The sequence below is a fragment of the Triturus cristatus genome, chromosome 5_1, assembly GCF_964204655.1.
Source record: "Triturus cristatus chromosome 5_1, aTriCri1.1, whole genome shotgun sequence".
In the NCBI taxonomy this organism is placed as follows: domain Eukaryota; kingdom Metazoa; phylum Chordata; class Amphibia; order Caudata; family Salamandridae; genus Triturus; species Triturus cristatus.
This window is the reverse complement of record NC_140587.1, coordinates 34,093,830-34,116,484: the sequence shown is the minus strand read 5'-3', so window position 1 is coordinate 34,116,484 and position 22,655 is coordinate 34,093,830. Positions and strand designations below refer to the sequence as shown.

Sequence of the window (22,655 nt, the reverse complement as noted above, 5' to 3'; positions counted from 1 at the left end):
CTCACTGGCGTTGCTGCTGGCGTCGATCGGGCCCGGCGGCCGGCGTCGAAGGCTCGGTACACTGGAGCCGTTACTCACGGTGTCGAGCTGGATTCGGCGGCGTCGGCGGCGTCGACTGCAGATTCTCCCTTGTGTACTGGAAACAACACTTTCCAGCAGTTCAGTAAAATGGTGAAGTCCTTTGGCCCTGTGACTTCAACAGGAGACTGGCACTCTTCCAGCCCTTGGAGATTTCCTAGCAAGTGTTCAGAGAGTACACACCAAGTTCCTCTCTCCTTGTTCCTTGGCAAAAATAAAGAAGCAGCTTTCAGGTTCCTCCACAGCAAAACAGCACTCTGGCAGAAAGGGGAGGCAAGTCCTTAGATCAGCAGGCTTCTTGTCCTTGGTACAGGTTTCCTTGTCAGAAGTGATCTGAGTTCTTGGTTCAGGGGTCCTTCTCTTATACCCCTTTTCTCCTTTGTTCCCTTTGTCCAAGCAGGGAAATTCCCCCCATCTCAGGTTCGCCGTGGGTGTTGCCAGGCAGAGGCACCTGGCCTATTCACTGAGCAGGGCAGAGTCCTCAGCCGCCCAGCAGGAGGCGGGGCCAGTATTGTCACTGGCAGGAGCAGGGCTATCAGTCGCCCAGCAGGAGGCGGAGCCAGAATTGTGTCAGGCAGGGCAGGCTACTCTTCCCTCACTCTACGTGTAAACGCCCCATTCACCCCACACTGACTCATTCAGACCTCTGGAGCCACCCAGCCCCTGACACACACACCAAACCAGCAGAGACCGGTGGATAGTTGGACAAGAAAATAGCCACCTTCTAAAAGGGCTATTTCCAAACATAGAATTTAAAAACCATCCATCCTAAAGGGTGTGTTATTAAATTCTGAGTTCAGGGATACTAAACTCGACCTGCTACCATGCTCCCTGAGTCAGATAGATTATAATGGAGTTAATAATCCGTCTGCCCATCCTGGCCTATGGGAGGCAGGTAGCCCTTCAATAGTGAAGAACGAAAAGGGCTGTAATTCACTATTAGGTCATGCCACACACATCAGGGCAGGACCTACCTTTTACCAACAATGCACCCTGCCCTAGGGCCTACCGTAGAGGTGTCTGAAATGTGGCAAAGTGAAGGTTTAGAGACTGGCAAGTAGGTTTCCTTGCCAAGTCGACATGGCAGTCGGGGACTGCACGCAGGCGCCGCGGTGGCAGGCCTGAGACATATTTTACACGCTGCTTCCGTGGGTGGCACAACCAGTGCTGCAAGCCCACCAGCAGCAGTTAACTTACACGCCCTTGGCACACGCAGTGCACTAGACTAGGGTCTGAACAGTAAGTCAACCAAGCCAATCATGGTAACACCAATCAATGTAACAATTTAACATAGGGAGCACTTGCACTGTGGCACTGATCAGCAGTGGCACAGTGCCCAAAGCAATAAACCAGCAAAAACATCGTAAACAGAGGAGGCAAACAGAAAAAAATGGAGGAGAGACTCATGCCAATGATGCCAGGTCTAACACGTGTCCCCTCCAGCTGAAATGTAGGGAGAACTACCCTTCACCCAGGGAGTCCTCATCACTAAGGCGGAAAAATCTGGACAGACCATCAGCATTGGCGTGATCTGTACCAGGGCGGTGTTCCACCGTAAAGTCCATCCCCTGTAGGGAAATGGACCACCTCAACAGCTTTGGGTTCTCACCCCTCATCTGCATTAACCATCTGAGGGGCCTGTGGTCTGTCTGAACCCGGAAGTGAGACCCAAACAAGTAGGGTCTTAGCTTCTTCAGCGCCCAGACCACAGCAAATGCCTCACGCTCTATCGCACTCCACCTTTGTTCCCTGGGAAGTAACCTCCGGCTGATGAAGGCTACAGGTAAGTCTCGGCCCTCTTCATTCATCTGTGCTAGAACAGCCCCCACACCATGCTCTGAAGCGTCCGTCTGGACAATGAATTCTTTTGAAAAGTCGGGTGCCTGGAGGACCGGTGCTGTACACATTGCAGTTTTCAGGGTGTCAAAGGCTTTCTGACAGGCGTCAGTCCAGATAACAAGTCTCGGCTGCTTCCGTGAAGTCAGCGAGGTCAAGGGGTGCACAATGTTGCCATACCCCTTGACAAACCTCCTGTAGTAACCCGTGAGACCCAAGAAGGCTCTCACCTGAGTCTGGGTTTTGGGCGGTTCCCAAGCCAGGATGGTATCTATCTTAGGTTGCAGGGGGGCCACCTTGCCGCTCCCTACTTGGTGCCCCAAGTACACCACTGAACCCTGCCCAATCTGGCACTTACTAGCCTTGATTGTGAGGCCTGCTCTGCGCAGGGCCAACAACACTTCCTGGAGGTGGCGCAAGTGTTCCTCCCAGCTGGCGCTGAACACTGCTATATCGTCCAGGTAGGCGGCGCTGAAATCCTCCAGCCCGGCCAATACCTGGTTAACCAACCTCTGGAATGTGGCAGGGGCATTCTTCATCCCAAAGGGCATCACACGGAACTGGTAGTGCCCATCTGGTGTGGAGAATGCAGACCTCTCTTTTGCCCCATCAGTCAAGGCGATCTGCCAGTACCCAGACGTTAGATCAAACGTACTAAGGTACCGGGCAGCCCCCAACCGATCGATGAGCTCATCAGCTCTGGGGATGGGGTGCGCGTCGGTCTTGGTGACCGAATTGAGTCCTCGGTAATCCACACAGAACCGAAGTTCTGGTGAAGCACCAGGCGCTGCAGCCTTTGGGACCAAGACCACTGGGCTGGCCCAAGGACTGCTAGAGGACTCAACCACCCCTAAGGCAAACATCTTGGAGACCTCCTCCTTGATATATGCTCTGACCTTGTCAGTCACCCTGTAGGCCTTGTGTCTTACAGGAGTGCTGTCCCCGGTGTCCACATCATGGACACACCACTGAGTGACACCAGGGATTAAGGAGAACAGATCAGGGAATTGTACCAACAGGTGGCGACAATCTTGCTGCTGCTCAGGGGTCAGTGTGTCAGAGAGGACAACACCATCCACTGACCCATCTTTTTCTTTTGCACACAGGAGGTCAGGAAGAGGCTCACTCTCCTCCTCCATCCCAGCATCTGTGGCAAGGAGCATGCCCACTTCGGACCTTTCTAAGTGGGGCTTTAACCGGTTGACATGCAGGACCCTTAAGGGGTTCCTGGGAGATTTCAAGTCCACCAGGTAGGTGACATCGCTCTTCTTCTCCACAACCTCAAATGGTCCAGTCCACCTGTCCTTGAGCGCACAAGGTTCCACAGGGGCCATGACCCAAACTTTCTGACCAGGTTGAAGCTCAACCAGAGTGGCATTCTGATCGTACCACCGCTTCATCTCTTCCTGGCTGGCCTCCAGATTTGCCTGAGCAAGATCTCTGAAGCGCCGAGTCTGGTTCCTAAAGGCCAGCATGTAACTATATACATCCTGGGGAGGTTTCCTGGGAGATTGCTCCCAGCCTTCTTTAACCAGACTCAAAGGTCCTCTTACCGGGTGACCATACAAAAGCTCAAAGGGGCTGAACCCTAGAGACTTCTGTGGCACCTCACGGTAAGCAAACAGCAGGCATGGCAAGAGGACGTCCCATTTACGCCTCATTGGTTCTTCAAGACCCATGATCATGCCTTTTAGGGTCCGGTTGAATCTCTCAACCAGCCCATTACCTTGAGGGTGGTAAGGAGTGGTAAACTTGTAGGTTACCCCACACTCCTTCCACAGAGACTTCATATAATTCGAAATGAAGTTGGTGCCCCGGTCTGACACCACCTCTCTGGGGAACCCCATGCGGGAGAAAACACCCATCAGTGCCCGTCCCACCACGGGGGCCGTCACTGTTCGGAGAGGGATGGCTTCCGGGTACCGGGTGGCATGGTCCACCAAGACCAGGATAAACCTGTTGCCCATGGCTGTCTTGGGGTCCAGTGGCCCCACAATGTCAATTCCCACTCGCTCAAAGGGGGTACTGACGACGGGAAAAGGTTGGAGGGGAGCCTTCTGCTTCCGCCCGCTTTTCCCACTTGCCTGGCAAGTTTGACAGGTCCTACAATGGATATATGAATCCCTTCTCATCTGGGGCCAATAAAAATGGGTGACAAGCCTGTCATAGGTCTTGTCCTGCCCCAGATGTCCAGCTAACGGAACGTCATGAGCCAAACCCAGTAGGAAGGCTCTGAAGCGCTGGGGTACCACCAGCACACGGGCTGACCCAGGCTCAGCAGCCTTAGGCTCGCTATACAGGAGGTCGTTCTCCCAGTAGACCCAATGTGATCCTGACTGATCACCTGTCGTTTGGGCTGAGGCCTGCTGCCTCATACCCACCAGAGAAGGGCACACTTTCTGTTCAGCACAAAATTCCTCCCTGGAGGGACCACCATCCTGCTGCCAATGGGTCAGCTCGGGCAGGTCTCCCAGTTCGGCCACTTGTTCTCCTGTCGGTTCCAGGGCATCCCCCTCAGGGTCTGCTCCCTCCTGGACCGCGGGAACGATGGGGGACGGTTTCCCGCGCCCCCTGCCTCTTCTCTTCACGGTTGGGACCTGGGCCATACTTTCAGGCTCCAGGGCCCCATCAACACCCTTACTAACTGACATGGACCGGGTGGTCGCACACACCCACTCAGGCAGACCCAACATTTCCAGATGCGCTTTTCTCTCCACCTTAGCCCAAGGGGAGTCCTCCAAATCATTGCCCAGGAGACAATCAACAGGCATGGCGGGCCTCACAGCAACCTGAAGAGTACCTGAGACCCCCCCCCCCACTCAAAAGGAACTTGAGCCACCTCACACTTACTCTGTGAGTTGTCAGCAGCTACAACGGGGTAGAATGCATGAGGGACCACCTGCTCTCTGGACACCAAGTGACACTTGACAGCTGTCACACTCGCTCCGGTGTCTCTGAGAGCTTCCACCCTATGGCCATTAATGGTCACCCACTGCCTATATTTCTTAGTGTTACTAGGCAGAGGGGCTGGAGGGACCATTTCCACGTCTCCTAAAGAGACCAGGGACATTTCTGCGGGACCCCACCCACCGGGGGCACCCATCTCCTCCCCTCCCAGGGCTACACTCGCTACCTGACGAGGGGGTGCACGCGGCGGTGCATTCGAATCCTTCATGGGACACTGGGGATCATAATAACGGTGTCCCACCTGCTTACAGGCATAGCAGGTCATGGGGCCCCTGTGAACAGGTTTACCTGTCGGGGCCTCTGGCTTCTTTCCAGGGGGAGGCTGGGAACCCTTCCCTTGGTTCCCTTGGGGACTACTTTGGGGCCCTTTCTGGAACTCCCTCTGTTTACCCCTGTCCCCCCCACTCTTCTGCTGGGGACCCTGCCCACCTTTGCCTGAGTCTCCCACTGGACCCTTGTGGACCCTGGTACTGACCCAGCGGTCCGCCTCCTCAGCAAGTTTTCTAGGGTTAGATAGCTTGCTATCAACAAGGTGCTGGCGTAGCTCTGGAAAACAGTTATTAGACAAGTGCTCCCAAGCAAACAAATCATAAAGAGCATCATAACTATCAACCTTGCTACCCTTTATCCAACCATCCATGGTTCTGCAGAAAAAAGACACATATTCAACCCACGTAGTACCAGGCAACTTCTTACATTCTCTAAAGGTTTGTCTGTACTTTTCTGGGGTTAAGCCATATCTCAGCATTAAAGCATCTTTCATATGAGTATAAGACATCCTATCCTCAGCAGGAAGGCTCAACAAGGTATCTCTCCCTTCATTTGTAAAGCGGCTCCACAACCCCGTTCCCCAATCCTTCTCAGGGACCCGGTGGGCCAACAATGCTAACTCATACGCTTTAAACCATTGGCTAATATCCTCATTCTTACTGTAATCTTTGATCACATCCTTAGGAAAATAAAACCTACTTTCTGCAGGCATAGATGGAGCGCTGCCACCAGAGGGATTCAACTCTAAACTCTTCGTTTTAAGCTCCATCTCCCTCACCATCTTCTCACGTTCAAACGCTAATTTCTCTCTCTCAAAATCTAATCTTTTGCTCTCCATTTCAGCTTCTCTCTTGCTTCTTGCATTCTCTAATTCCAACTGCCCTCCTAATTTAAGTTTTGCCATTTCTAACTTGTACCCCCTCTCCCTGTCTTCTAATTCTTCGGGGGAAAGGCTCCTAGAGGACGCACTACTGCCTGGAGATGACACTGGCCCACCTGTGGGCTCTTCCTCTTCCTCTTCTTCTTCCTCTTCCGGTACCACCACCGGATCAGAGGGATTTCTGGCCTCTAACCAGGCCTTCAGCGCTTTGAGGAAGCCCTCTTTCTTTGAGACACCTGTGGTAGGAACTTTAAACTGCTTGCAAAATCCTTTTAGATCTTTTAGCGTGTAGGAATCTATCTTCTCCTTATCAAATTCCTCCACAACAATCTCCACAGGTGTAGTAGCTCCGGCATTCTCCATGGTCAAAACTGGCAGTGTTTAGAAAATAAGATCCAGGAAAGCGGAGAACAAAAATAGAATATCCTACCAAACAGACTGTGGCTGCGTTATGGTCTGCTCTCACTATGTAGCGTACACTAATCACTGCACATGAGTCATAAATGCAAAGTTCAAATCCTCACCGCTGACCACCAATGTTAGAACCGGCGGGCTCTAGTTGGCAGAGGTATACACTTCTGACAAATAGGGACCAACCAACTCTAGTCAGGGAAGGGGGATTACACACTCAGATAACCCCTGCTACCCCCTTGGTAGCTTGGCAGAGCAGGCAGGCTTATCTCAGAGGCAGTGTGTTAAGCATTTATGACCACATACAGTAATAACGTGAATACACTACAGATGGACACGACACAGACGTTATTATAAAAATAGTATTTTTATATAAGGCTTAGCACAAGACCAAATAACGACAAAAATATACCACAGTCTTAATAAATACTCTTTGGAAGGAAAAATAAATAGTTCAAGTAAGGTTTCTTCTTGGTAAATAGTTCTTTAGCAAAGTATTTCTTCTGAGCACAGTTCTTTGGCAACAATGTAACCCCCCACGGGAGTCACACGACGTCGAGTCTACAGGATTCCCAAGGTTCGGCGTCGACCGCGAGGAGCGCTACGTCGAGCCTGGAGTTGCAACAGACCCCACAAGCACAGTACCTTGAGAAACGAAGAAAACGATGATCCACGGTGTCGGGATGTCGGCGTCGAGGTCGTGCCTCGGAATCGGGTCAATCCGCAGCGGCGTCGAGGGATGTCGGGCCGGAGCAGCGCTCACGGCGTCGAGAAGGGCGTCGAGTCGATGCGATCAGCAGCGGCGTCGAGACGGGGTCACTTGGAGCCGGGGCCGATACCCACTGCTCACTGGCGTTGACACCGGCGTCAAGACGAGGTCACTTGGAACTGGGGCCGATACCCACTGCTCACTGGCGTTGCTGCTGGCGTCGATCGGGCCCGGCGGCCGGCGTCGAAGGCTCGGTACACTGGAGCCGTTACTCACGGTGTCGAGCTGGATTCGGCGGCGTCGGCGGCGTCGACTGCAGATTCTCCCTTGTGTACTGGAAACAACACTTTCCAGCAGTTCAGTAAAATGGTGAAGTCCTTTGGCCCTGTGACTTCAACAGGAGACTGGCACTCTTCCAGCCCTTGGAGATTTCCTAGCAAGTGTTCAGAGAGTACACACCAAGTTCCTCTCTCCTTGTTCCTTGGCAAAAATAAAGAAGCAGCTTTCAGGTTCCTCCACAGCAAAACAGCACTCTGGCAGAAAGGGGAGGCAAGTCCTTAGATCAGCAGGCTTCTTGTCCTTGGTACAGGTTTCCTTGTCAGAAGTGATCTGAGTTCTTGGTTCAGGGGTCCTTCTCTTATACCCCTTTTCTCCTTTGTTCCCTTTGTCCAAGCAGGGAAATTCCCCCCATCTCAGGTTCGCCGTGGGTGTTGCCAGGCAGAGGCACCTGGCCTATTCACTGAGCAGGGCAGAGTCCTCAGCCGCCCAGCAGGAGGCGGAGCCAGTATTGTCACTGGCAGGAGCAGGGCTATCAGTCGCCCAGCAGGAGGCGGAGCCAGAATTGTGTCAGGCAGGGCAGGCTACTCTTCCCTCACTCTACGTGTAAACGCCCCATTCACCCCACACTGACTCATTCAGACCTCTGGAGCCACCCAGCCCCTGACACACACACCAAACCAGCAGAGACCGGTGGATAGTTGGACAAGAAAATAGCCACCTTCTAAAAGGGCTATTTCCAAACATAGAATTTAAAAACCATCCATCCTAAAGGGTGTGTTATTAAATTCTGAGTTCAGGGATACTAAACTCGACCTGCTACCATGCTCCCTGAGTCAGATAGATTATAATGGAGTTAATAATCCGTCTGCCCATCCTGGCCTATGGGAGGCAGGTAGCCCTTCAATAGTGAAGAACGAAAAGGGCTGTAATTCACTATTAGGTCATGCCACACACATCAGGGCATGACCTACCTTTTACCAACAATGCACCCTGCCCTAGGGCCTACCGTAGAGGTGTCTGAAATGTGGCAAAGTGAAGGTTTAGAGACTGGCAAGTAGGTTTCCTTGCCAAGTCGACATGGCAGTCGGGGACTGCACGCAGGCGCCGCGGTGGCAGGCCTGAGACATATTTTACACGCTGCTTCCGTGGGTGGCACAACCAGTGCTGCAAGCCCACCAGCAGCAGTTAACTTACACGCCCTTGGCACACGCAGTGCACTAGACTAGGGTCTGAACAGTAAGTCAACCAAGCCAATCATGGTAACACCAATCAATGTAACAATTTAACATAGGGAGCACTTGCACTGTGGCACTGATCAGCAGTGGCACAGTGCCCAAAGCAATAAACCAGCAAAAACATCGTAAACAGAGGAGGCAAACAGAAAAAAATGGAGGAGAGACTCATGCCAATGATGCCAGGTCTAACAATCTCGGATAGGGGAAAACACCAACTAGCAAAGGATATTATAATGGCCAGAAGGGTACAATGGTTGGGTACGAGCAAAAAGCGTTTTGGAGGGGATTGCATAGTTGTAAACTTTTCTAACCCCCAAATATTGCCGTCAGTTCTAGCAAATTTATTCCCCCCTTAATATAGGAGTTCGGCCATAATTCCACTGACCCTAGAATTTTTCTATGATCGACTATGGTGTAAAGGGCGTAGTTTAAGGCCTCGTCTACTGCCTACCCACCTTCGACCATTAATGAAAGGGGGTTTACCATCTTCCTGGGATAGAATTAACCTGAGGAATCGCTTTGGGGCATTGACAGATATGGAGGACTGTGACTGACTACTGATCCCAGTTCATAACACACCTGTCAGCACACATTGGGAGACTTATCAGAACACTCACACCCCATCTAATAGGAGTGACTACTCCGGCCAACTTTTAACCTCATACACCCTGGAGGTTACAAAAAAGAACATAGAGCATTTCGATAATAATCATGTAACGACCACCAGGGGCGTGGATTTACGGAGTGTAGAAAGCTCCCCTATAACCCATAGCGTAAATCAAATTCCTAATCCCTTATCTGAACCAGAGATAGAGTATTGTATGGAGGGAGAAGAAGTGGCCCTGCAAGGTCAAAAAAATAACCATATTAAATTGAACATCCCCCAACAGGGTAAGGAGGGATTATCTCTTATTTCATGGAATCTTGCTGGAATTGGCAATAAGATCCTATCTCCAGAATGGTGTGTATTCATTGATCAATATGATATCATTCTTTTCCAAGAATCTTGGTCGACAGAGGCAGTTTTTCGGGATGGTTTCCTTAATTTCTATACTCCCGCAGAAAAAAGGCCAAAAGGACGACCATCGGGAGGTCTGGTGATCTGGATTCGCCAGACCCTGAGCTGTAAAGTCCAAATGGCCAGAACCCCGACAAATGATATTTTGGCCGTCAGACTGGAGTGGCCCGACGGCACTAAATTGGCCATTTTTAATGTTTACGCTAGAGACCAACAAGGATGGCGTGCCTCAGAGGTGGTTACAGTACTTGATACCCAATTAGAGGACCTCCCAGTACAATTTGTCCCGATAGTGGGTGGAGACTTTAACACCACCTATGAACCACTTGGCCAAGAAGACCAGGACATCTCAGCCGAACAGGACAATAGATGGGCGATCCCTAAGCTAGATCTCCCGCCCATCAAAAGATGGTCAGCTGCAGCTCAGTTAAAATCTATGTGCCTTGAAAGAGGACTTCGCGCAGCTAACGGGAGAATCCCCTCTGACCAACAGGGTGCATGTACCTTCGATAACGGACGGTGCAGCAGTCGGATTGACTATTTACCTGTGGACATTAGACTATGGCATAGATTGGTTGATATGGTCATTAAACCACGGCTAGAAAGCGACCACAACCCTCTTTGCGCACTTTTTAACGCCCCAACTGGGGATAAAGTAGAGCCCAAAGCTGGAGCGATTACCACCCTGAATATTGTAGCTACTAATAATCTGCGCCACGTTAAATGGGATAAAATAGCAGTGAACCTCGTTCAGCTGGCCTCTCTTAAGAATGAAGTCACCAAGGCACTAACGGAAATAAATGCCCAAAATGACAGACGGGACTTTCCTAGTTTCATGTTAAAGGCCCATGAAAATCTTTTCTCCAAATTAAAGACATTCTTCCAGAAGTCATCTCCCAGGGGAAACAGAAATTCTAAACCAAAAATAGTTAAATTGTATAACAAAGCCTGTAAGGATGCAAGGTCACTATTGGGTAAAGAACTTAAAGCAAAAAACCCCACGAGAGTCCGTGAGGCAAGGGATCTATATAGATCAGCCCAAAAGGCGGCAAAAAAGCAGTGGGATGAGGACAGATGGCAGGACCTGAAGTCGACATGTGCTTCTAGGGATTCCAAACAATTTGGAACATTATAAAATGGGATAGAGATGGTCAAGGAGACCGCCCACAAAACAATGTCCCCCAACACTCATGGTTGGAATTCTTTAGACCACAATATGCCCGAAATCAGCAGTTGCCAGTTAGTAATCCTCCACCTACTATCCTTTTCCATCATAATTTGTTTACAGCCGATGATGTAGATAGGGCATTAGACTGTGTCACTAGAGGTAGAGCCCCAGGAATGGATGGTATACCGGCCGACATTTTCCTGAGTGATAGGCCCTCATGGTGCCAGTATTTTGCATTGTTAGCAAATTCAATAGCCAGGGGTGCCCCCATTCAACCCTCATGGAAGGTGTAGGAGAGTAGGATCTGCACTTGTGTTGCCCCCACTTTTTTTCTGATGTATACACTGGTTTCTGGCTATAGTCAGGCTGGGTCCCTGCTAATCAGGGCCCCAGTCTAACTGGTCTCTCTAAACAACTTGGTGTGCATATTAGATGCACTAGTGATTGGATACTGTGGTACCTTATGAGCCCCTAGTATATGGTACCTTAGGTACCTAGGGCATTGGTACTTCACAAGCCTACCAGGGGCTGCAGCATGTATTGTGCCACCCCTGGGAAGCACTCACAATCTGACACCACAGGCCTGCTACTGCAGCCTGTGTGAGGTAGTGTTAGCACTCCTCTCTGAGGTATAGGTTCCTATATCTCACCATACACACACATATAAACCTATCAGTCACCCCTATGGTAGGCCCTATCAATCCCAAGGGCAGGGTGCTTGGATTACTATGTGAGGGGGTGCTCCTGCCTGAGCAGGGCCCCTCTGAAGCTGGCAGAGTCTATTCTATGCTGCTGTTTGTGGATGCGGTTAAACCATATACTCTTAAGTGCATTATAACCTTGCGGTAAATGCTAACTTTGGAATGACTGCATCAAAACATGTCGTGTTTGGTGTCAAACAACTTGGAATCCTACCCCCACACCAGTAACTGGTGTGGGAGTAGGATCCCACCCTTCTAGAGGGGACGACATGTACACACTGTACCAACCGGTAGAAATCTTCTAAGGCCCTGGCATCACAAAATGGATGCCACCAGCACATACACCGGGCTGCCCTCCGCTGCTGACCGAAACTCGCACTGGAGGGAGCCCAACAAAGGGTTTCCTGTCACAGGGAGGTGTCACCACCTCCCAGACAGGATTTAGTGTATTGGAGCTGGGTGGGTGAACTCTTAGAGTGCTTTGAAGTCCTGCACTGGGGGAGCAGTAGGCTCCTCTGTGCATATGCCAGCTCAAACCGGTTCAGGGGCTGCCTGCCCCTGTCCTGGCACAAAACTGGACAAAGGGAAGTGGGTGTAACCACCCACTACCATGGCCCTCCTAGAGGAGTGGCCATAGAGCTAGTCCCTCCCATCTCATCAGTATAAGATACCACAAATTGCCAATACAATTTAGATTACACCTGGACGACGCTCTACGAAGAAGAATCCTGGCCCTTCAACTTTCTACTACCTTTAGAAGACCGAAGGATCTCCCTTGGAGTCAAGGAGTGACTCCCCTGCTTGGCAGGCACCAAAAGGACTGAACAACGGTTGCAAACTTTACTGCTCCCGCCTGAGCCCGAAGTCCCTGCATCCCCTGAAGCTGATTTCCTGACCTCTCGTTGGCCATTTTGAGTCCCCAGCGAAGCTGTGGCATCTGGACCCCACGAGTGACGAGGTACAGCAATACCAGGGAACCGTGCACTGATTTTGAGTGCAAGCCCTGAACGACGAACTACAAACTTATGCTTTGGACCACTTAATGTCCAAGTCCCTAGCAGGTTTGGAACCCAAGATCAGCAGCCTACCTTGTCCCGAGTGACCGTGGGCTGCTCCTGAAGTTTCCCTGCAAAGGCGTCTTTGCGGTTGCTTGCCCGTTGGCTAGTAGCCCTCCCAAAGACTTTCTGAACTGCTCCAAGGGTTTTCCTGGTTGCTCTGGGCCTGCCCTCACTTACCCTCGCTGGGTAAGTCCATCGGACCTTGCTGGTCTGAACCATCCAAGATCTTCATTCTACACGAGACTTGCAGTTGCCAAGGTTTGTTGGCTCCAATCCGAGTGCCGACACCGCCATCAGCTGCAGACGTTGTGGGACCCTCCAAATCCAGCTGCTGGTCTTCATCGATCTCTCCTGGACCACGTGGGCGAAGAGACAAAACACCATCAGCGACGTAAAGAGACTCGACAGTTGTGGTCATCTATCCTGAAGGCCACCGGTCACTGGAAAGTGACTCTGAACTCTGTCCCCTCAATTTCTAGGTCGCCTGCAACTCCAATCCATCGTTGGATTTCCACGGACACTTCACCCGACGACACAAGCAGCAAGACTTCAACGATTCCCATTGAAAACAGCATCGCGACCCGACACCAAAGGACACCTATGCACCCGGCTTCCCTGGGTGAGGTAACTCTGGCATTACGGTGCCCAAGTGTGCATTGGCTATCGAAGTACTTACCCTGTAAGTTGTTTGCTTGTTGTCCATTCAGAAGTGCCCTAGAACCGTATAATAATAACAGCGACATACTGCCATTGAAATCAATGAGAAACCCGCGTGTGTGTTTAGACACTGCACGCGTCCTCTGTGGGCTGATTACTTACCTGCCAATACTGCAGCAGTGAAGCCCCAGCGATTCCCAAGGCCCTAGGCCTCTTCAATTTGCAAGTCGAGTTGTTTATACCATTTTTTTAGTATATGGTCTGGTACGCCCCTAGGGCTACAGCCATCTTTGTGCTTAATTTATTGAGAACTGTTGATCTTTTTAATGTTTACCTGGCACTAATCTCATAAAGAGATTAGTAGAGTATATTTAGTAATAAATACATATATATTTGATATATATACCTGTGTGGTGTCTTTTCATTTAGTAATTCAAGAGATTATAAGGTAAAACAAGCTGCTTTACATTCCTCAGAGACTTGGCCTGAAGGCTGCTCTCCACAGCTACCACTAGGATAGCTTTCTTTATCAAGGTTGTCTTTAACCTATCTACCAAGAGTCGAATTGGACTGGTGCAAGGTGGCCACTAGAACTAGTGACCAGCATATGCCAGGCCAACTTCTCACAGAAGGGAGCCGAGATCATCCCTGTTTTCAAAAAAGGGGACAAATCACTACCTAATAACTATAGGCCTATTAGCCTCATAGACTCAGCCCAGAAACTGGTTGGTCGTTTGATACAGAGTAAAATACAAACGTGGATTGACGAACATGCTATTCTATCTCCTTTCCAGGCTGGATTTCGCCCATGTACCAGCTCAATCGACCAAGTCCTTTTCTTCATTCTGATATATTGGAGGAATGTGTTGATTTCAAAGGGGACACTTTACGCAGTGTTTGTCGATTTAAAAACAGCCTTTGATTTAGTTCCACGCTGTAAACTTTGGACCATTCTTTCCAACCAAGGGATGCCACCTGATCTCCTGACTTTGCTCGTCCGCCTGCATGAGAACAACTACGCGAGAGTTAGATGGGGGGCCCAGGGAGAGGCCACAGAACCATTCCCGGTTGAGCGTGGTGTTCGCGAGGGGTGTGTTCTGGCCCCAACCCTGTTTTCCTTATACATAAATGGAATAGTGGAACATCTTGGGAGCTCCCCCACTGACGCACCTATATTGGCTGGAACCCGCGTACCTGTTCTCATGTTCGCGGACGATACCCTAATTGTATCACGGACCCCGAGCGGCCTACAGAAGGCAGTTAACGCATTTGGGGAGTTTTGTCTCCAGCGCGGTCTGGAGATCAACATCTCAAAGACAAAGTTCATGTCACTGAGTCAGACCAATTCTTTCAAGGGTAAAATAATTCTCAATGGTTTACCGCTTGAGCGGGTTGATTCCTTTGTTTATCTTGGTCTGTTATTACAAACAAATATGGGATGGAATCGACATTTGGATACGGCCCTACTAAAATTTCCTCAACTTGCAGGAGCCCTATCCCTTAAACATAGGTCTTCCTTAACCAGGCCAATCACTCCCGCTCTCGATGTGTATAATATGAAAGTTGTTAACACAGCTCTTTATGGATCGGAATTATGGGGTCATATTAATTTGAATAGCCTGGTAAGAGCAGAGAACTCTTTTCTGCGTAAACTGGTAGGTGTACCCCAAAGTACTCCTACTGTCCCTCTTTTGTTGGACTTGGGTAGAAAGAATATAGCTGACCTGGCCAGATTGCGTCCATTACTGTATTGGAGACGCATTTGGACGACACCAGAACTAACACACTATACTCGGGGTCTCAAGGATGTGATCCTGGACGATAAATTCCACAAAATTCAGTGGTTAAAAGAAATTAGGTCTCTATTGCTCAAGCTAGACCTGAGTATCCTATGGGACAAGCCGGATGCATCAAATTTCCCATCAAAAAAACATTTAAAAGAAAAATATTGGGAAATGATCCAGACAGAGTCTTACAGAATCAACTCCCTAACGAATCTAACTGGTCGTTTTATGGATCATAAATCATGCCCAAAATGTGAACAATATTGGGACATTATTGAAAGGCCGTTGGATCGAAAGTTATATTTTCAATTTAGAGCTGGCACCCTTCCGGTCAAGGCATTTACAAGTAATTGGTCTCCAAATAAAGATGACAGTTGCCAAAACTGTTCAGATCTGTGTGAATCTGTAGCCCATATGCTTTTGTATGCCCTCTCTATGCTCTCCCTCGTTATAGGTGGCTTAGACCCATCTGTCTTAGGTTGGCAACCCGAAATTGTAAAGAGGCACTAAGGATATTGAACTCTGATTGTTCACCACTTAGTGCGGTTGCTGTAGCAAAGTTTTTAGGCTGGTCCTGGATAATACGCACTCGAATGTTTACCCAATATGCTGCTAACTAGCATTTTTTATGTGACTATTACACCTTTGACAGAAATGATTGGATTTAATGGATTTCTTAAAATGTGTAAATAGTTTTATGATATTTATTGTGCTCTATTTTATGTACTAATGTGCTTTTAAGACAAACTGTCGAATAAAGCTTTTGAAATTGTTGTTGAATCACTAAAATCTGCATCTGTATTGAACGATCGGCCTCATATATGGTCATATCACGCCGCTGCAGCCTTCTGGATAGGTCACCCAATTCTGTGAGAGCATCATATAAAATGCCCATATTTTCAACAAACACCAGGGAGGTTCAACCAGCATATTTCCTCTGCTCAATGTCCCTCCTCGTTGAGTCTTCGGAAGATTCCATGAAATGTTTACTAAGTGCTTTGTAGTTATTCCAAACAGCTCTCACAGATCTTTCACTTGAGGACAACCAACGTACATCTAGCACCTTTCCAATTGCCAGAAGTCCTACTTCTACCTCCAGAGCACATTCCCCAAGCTCTCTCTGATTTTTCGGAGAGGCATGGTAGGTGGTATATAGTTTATCAAAAAAAACTTTGAGCTGATTAATGCCTGCGACTTCTTTACAAACATCACCCACAGCAAGCTCCAGCTTGTGGTTAGCACAGTGCCATACACTCAACTGGCGAGCAGATTCACAGTCACAAAGTCCTCAGTGAAGCCCTTTTCTTCTTTCTCAGGTGGCGTCTCTCAGTCTGCGTGAGCGGGGAAGGGGGGGAGACACCAAAGTATCCTGATGTGACCATTGTATTGGTCACAGTTGGGGCAGGCAGGCAGCTGTCCTCACTGAATGAGGTGTGAATCACGGGCTCAGAGCAGCCATTTTCGCGCTATGCTAGACTGATGGCCCCTTTCAGTGTCACTTTGCAGGCCCCTAGACACAGAGGGGAAAGGGAGGAGGTCGGGCGCGCTGCAGAGGCCTCGTCGATGTGCTGGATAATAGGTGTCATTTTAAATTAGGGCAGGCCCGGCTCCAGGAATTTTTATTTTGGGTGGGCCAAGGGTGCATTTGGGTGGGCCACTGCGGGCTCGATTTGTGGCATATATGTCTAGGCAGGCCTGCTTCAGGGCCCTCCTTTATCTCTTCTTAGTCTTACAAGGCCCAGTAAATCGCATTTTTTTCCAAATCTCTTTCTAAATATTATCACTCTCAAAAACTGTTTTTTAGGTCTCGCCTGAGCCAGCGCTTTAGCGCTGCTCTGGCGAGAGCTATAGAAAGCGGGATTTGGAAGTGCAAACGAGTGCATTTTAAGCCGCTAACTACAGTGAATGTGCGCCGGGCGCGCGCACCATTTGGCAGCCTGCTGATCACATTCGCGGCCGCTTTGATGTTCTCAGTGAGCCGCGCGGCCACTGAGAACATCAAAGCGGCCGCGAAAGAGCTCACCATATGCCAGCCGTATGCATTCACACACTTCTCCATCCATGCAGTAGCGTCTTATCAATCATTTCTTTCGCTTCACTGCACACCATACCTGCAGCGCTAAGTCACATAAAAAGCACAACTCAAGCCCTCGCACACACATCCACACACTTCTATCCATGCACACCCACGGGGTAGTGTGCTAGCCAACCGCAAATGCGTGTCGTATGCATAATTATTATAAAGGCTGTTTATGCTATTGAGTCGCCACTCCTTTGCAGCGACTGTGAAGCCCCAAACAGAAATCTTTACTCTTTAGACATAGAGCAACGCTGCAATTAAAAAGTATCACGCAAAGGCTATAATAAAATGTTTGAAATGGTAAATTCAACTGAAAATCTGAGAACACATTCAGCTCATTCAGCTGTGACGGAGAGTAGTTTAATGAATTGCTCAATTACTCTTACGTCCCCTGCAACCTCGGTGCACACAGCACCAGGAAAGGTTCCAACGTTACAACCCAACATGGCCGCCGGCTCCTGGCCGATGCTCAACTTCTGTGGTCCAATCTAAAAAGGTTGCCCAATCTATGATGGCAGTTTTACTGTGGCCCAATCTAAAACAGCTGCCAGCCCGCTATGTCAATCGCTCTGCCCCATAACGTGGCCGCCGTCGTCCGTATGTTTTGTGCCTCTCTGTCCCATCCTATCATGGCGCTTGCTCTCTGCTGGTGCACCACAACACGTAGATTGTTTCTGTTACTAAAAAGTGGGCAGGCAGGTGTTGTGGGATGGCTGATGACAACCAAGCAGCTACCAAAATTAAGACTGCAGCGGACTCGAAGACTTCCCGTAAAGAGTCATTTCCAATATATAGAGACTTGTGATTTGTCCTTTGTAACATACTATCCGGTTAAACCAGTTAAAAAAACAAGGACTACAAGTCCCATGATGCATGGTACACTGAACTGTTTCCCGGGTTTATTTCACAAAAGGACAACAACCATATTGCTTCCCAGTTATTTCTAGACAGAAAAGAGTGAGCCTACATTTGTTTGAAAATGATTTAACCCCGAAATTGTTACTGTGAGATCCTCCGTAAACATCAAATGTCAAATATAGTACCAACGATGGAACAAACCAGGGTAGGTGCACCCGGATGCAACAGGCCGCCACACCTTTCTTTTTCCCAGCATGCAATTGCATTTGCATATCGCGCAGCGTTTTTTATTGTGAATTATGTTGCAAATTTAGCTGAAGACCACAAATTACGTTAAACATGCTCATGATTTTTCCTAAACGTATACAGGTGGTATGTAATTCACATGTTGTAGTCGCTCTACTTGACATAGAACTAGCCGCCAGCCGGAGTGTTTTAACCAGAGCGTTTGTGTAACAAGCATTTGCAATGCAATAGGTCTCGCATCTACACGAGTTTAAGCTATTGGCATTGTAAATGACAATGCCTTTTATTTATGTTCAAAAAACAAAAATAAAAGGCATTGTCATTTGCAATGTCAATAGCTCAAACTCGCGTAAATGCGAGACCTATTGCATTGCAAATGCTTGTTCTATGTAATGTTCCTTTGATGGGAAGAGGAGGTTTCTGAGGTGGGAGTATCAGGCAAGTGAGACTACTCGGGCTCCCTCTGTTCGAGCCTTCATGGAGGATTCCTCTTCATTACTACCTCCACCTGACCCCAGACTCCGCAACGCACTCCCTTGCAGGCTTGATTATCCACTACTCCTCTCCAGTGCACTTTATCTCACAGCTGACCTTGGGCCCCAGCCCCATATCTAGCACCATCGGGCTCCACTTTCATTTTTCCCGGTAAAAACATTAGTAAAATCACCTTCAAACTTAAAACATTGAATATAGCAGTAAATATAATTAGCACACACTTTAAAGTATGTTCCACAGTAGCCCTTATGACCCGATTGCTAATTAAATAAACAAAAACAGAAAGGCCATGACAGGGCCGGCTTTAGCGCTGAAGTAAAAGTCTTTTTTGGCGCCGCACCAATAATCACTGCCATACGCCACTAGTGCTCCTCATCTCCCCATAGCCCCTCTCCCTCATGACCTCCTCCTCGGATTCTCTCACTGCCACCCTCCACCAGTGCCCCTCATTTCTCTGTAGCCCCTCCCCCTCATGACCTTCTCCTCAGAACCCCTCACTACCATCCTCCAGCAGTGCCCCTCATATCTCCCTAGCTCCCCCCTCCCCCCTCCACCCCATTACCTCTTCCTCGGATTCCCTCACTGCCACCCTCCAACAGTGCACCTCATCGCTTCATAGCCCCTCCCACTACCTCATCCTCGGATTCCCTCGATGCCACCCTCCAACCGTGCCCCTCAGCTTTACGTAGCCCCTCTCTCATATGCATTTCATTTGTTGTGTACTCATATCAGTGTAGTGTGTGTCAGAACTTTACACCACGCACACATTATACAGAGACAACGAATCATACAAGTCTCTCAATCAGTCTACAGGGAATGTCACATAAGCCAATGAGGATTACAAGGTGTATGAATCCCATGTCATCCATACTGGTGGGCAGTTATTTTAAGAGGGTTTGGTCTGGAGAACCACAAACTCAGGATTTAAAGAGTACTCCAGTGGTTAGGGGTTGGCTTTACTGATAAAAATGTATATCTGCCCAAAGATACTCATTTTAGCAACATTAGAATAATGAAAGACTGGGGAAGTTCGAGCTATATCACAAAACAAAAAACGCGAAGTTCTAACTATACCATTCAGGTTTGCATGCAGCTCTTTGATGACAGTTCATTGGTCACTGTCCTATGTTAGGATTGTAACTTCTGAACTGCAAGTAACACAAGGCTCTCTGTCACAATGACAGTAACCCACTGAGCTTCCACATAAAATACAGTTCATCTGCACTTAACTACTAATAGAGAAATTATCGCTCTCCAGCAGGATCATTAATCCCCAGCGTTATCTGGGCATTTTTTATTGTCTTATTGTTGTCCTGCATAAGCCATGACAATGATAAAAACGGATTAAATAAAGCACACACAAAGTACATGTCCTGCTGGGCCTGTGCAGATTTTAAAAAGAAAAACAAATAGTGACACATTCTCCTACCTACTCCATTAGTCAAACTTTGTGTCGCAGCCTGAAGTGATAAGCAGCTGCAGGGGTTGGGAAAGGTGAATCAAAATAAACAAACTTATTTTCTCCTGCGCTGCATAGAAAAAGAATATCCACGCAGCGGGACAGTGGGAAAAGGTTACCGCGGCCAAAGAAAGGATCTGTCGCCTTTCGCCAGCCCCTGTTGGAGATGAAGGGGTGAAAAAATAAACAAAGCCTCGCTAACATGTAAATGGTCTTTTAAAGACCTGTGAAGTACTCAGGTACGGCTGCGATAATCTCAATAACTGTCTGTGTGTGCGCGCCCGGGCACACACACACGACGGGGGAGGTGGGGGGGACGGGGGCTCTGAAGCACTTTGAGCCCCATGGCGCTGTGCGCCTGCCTTCAAGCCCTCACTGCAAGGGCCAAGGCTCCAGTTTGGGTGGGCCAGGCTAATGTTTGGGTGGGCCCGGCCCACCCGGTAGAACCGGGCCTGAATTAGGGCAGTCCTGGGACGCTTTTTTTAAATCAAGAAGTAGGGGAACGGACTAGCATAGTTTTTAAAAGTAGCGGCACGCCGTGCCCTTCCGTTCCCCCCCACTTCTAACACTGGTTACCCCCAAAGCCATGTTTGTAAAGAGGGGAGGCAGGGAGAGGCCTTTCAGACTCACACCGGGGCAGTGTCACTGCCTGAGGTCCTTTTGAGAGCCTCACACTGCCCAGCAGGGGACACTGCTGAGCCGGACCATAGACACGGACTCCGCTGCTGTGTGTGGCTTGTAAGAGCATCTCTCGCCCGTCACACAGACGGCCAGGTGATGTCACACATCAGCAGACTTCAAGCATAGAGACATGACTGACAGATAAGCAGCGCCCGCCACCAGCACAGCTCTGCCCAGGGCACCGTTTCACGCGCACACCTCACACTCGGGTCACCAGCACAGCTCTGCCCAGGGCACCGCTCCACACGCACACCTCACCCTTGGGTCACCAGCACAGCTCTGCCCAGGACACCGCTCCACATGCACACCTCACACTCGGGTCACCAGCACAGCTCTGCCCAGGGCACCGCTCCACGCGCACACCTCACAATCGGGTCACCAGCACAGCTCTGCCCAGGGCACCGCTCCACGCGCACACCTCACACTCGGGACACCAGCACAGCTCTGCCCAGGGCACTGCTCCACGCGCACACCTCACACTCGGGTCTCCAGCACAGCTCTGCCTAGGGCACCGCTCCACACGCACACCTCACACTTGGGCCACCAGCACACCTCACACTCGGGTCACCAGCACAGCTCTTCTGTCCAGGGCACCGCTCTACACACGCACCTCACACTCGGGTCATCAGCACACCTCACACTCGGGTCACCAGCACAGCTCTGCCCAAAGCACCGCTCCACACGCACACCTCACACTCGGGTCACCAGCACGGCTCTGCCTAGGGCACCGCTCCACACTCACACCTCACACTCGGGTTACCAGCACACCTCACACTTGGGTCACCAGCACAGCTCTGCCCAGGGCACCGCTCCACACGCACACCTCACACTCAGGTCACCAGCACACCTCACACTCGGGTCTCCAGCACAGCCCTGCTTTGCCCTCTCAGATGCCCAGTGTAAGCAGCTGGGCTGCCCCGGGGGAGGGGGGGTTGAGGGGAGCTCTAATGCCATTTTCTGGGGGAGATCATGACCAGACCAGCCTCGGGTGCTCTTACCTTTGCTCCTTGAGAGGCGCGTTGGGCTGCAGGACAGTGACAGGAGCTCTTGTGCGTGAGAGACACAAGAGGGATCTCAATGAGCCCCGCCCCTCTTTGCCTCTCTCTGTGAACCAGGAAACAATCCGTGCACACTCAACCTGAAACCGAAAGAGACATAAAGTGCTTCTCTTCCAACCAGTCAGAATCAGGTTTATTTCAGATTACAAATGGCTGAGTCCAGGGTTGGAAACAGCCCTTACATCACAGTCCTTTCCACCCAGGGAAGTCTTGGTACCTTTACCACATATGCCTTTACTACCCAGGGAAGTCTTGGTACCTTTAGCACTTATGCCTTTACCACCCAGGGCAGTCTTGGCACCTTTAGCACATGTGCCTTTACCACCCAGCGAAGTCTTGGTACCTTTACCACATGTGCCTTTACCACCCGGGGAAGTCTTGGTACCTTTACCACATATGCCTTTACCACCCAGGGAAGTCTTGGTGCCTTTAACACATATGCCTTTACCACCCAGGGAAGTCTTTGTACCTTTACCACATATGCCTTTACCACCCAGGGAAGTCTTTGTACCTTTAGCACATATGCCTTTACCACCCAGGGAAGTCTTGGTACCTTTAGCACATATGCCTTTACCACCCAGGGAAGTCTTTGTACCTTTACCACATATGCCTTTACCACCCAGCGAAGTCTTTGTACCTGTAGCACATGTTCCTTTACCACCCAGGGAAGTCTTTGTACCTTTAGCACATATGCCTTTACCGCCCAGGGAAGTCTTGGTACCTTTAG

General features: G+C 49.7%; 1 protein-coding gene across 2 annotated transcripts in view; it reads right to left on the bottom strand.

Annotated features, from left to right (window-relative positions):
• Nucleotides 1–21,989, bottom strand: part of LOC146830020 (verrucotoxin subunit beta-like) — a 182,893-nt gene extending 160,904 nt beyond the window's left edge. Inside the window, exon 1 of one of the 2 annotated variants that reach the window (XM_085604255.1) lies at nucleotides 21,869–21,989. The gene's annotated coding sequence lies outside the window, so the exon portion shown is untranslated. The remainder of the gene's footprint in view (nucleotides 1–21,868) is intronic. The other variant, XM_085604254.1, reaches the window with a different exon arrangement.
• Between the last annotated feature and the right edge of the window lie 666 nt (nucleotides 21,990–22,655).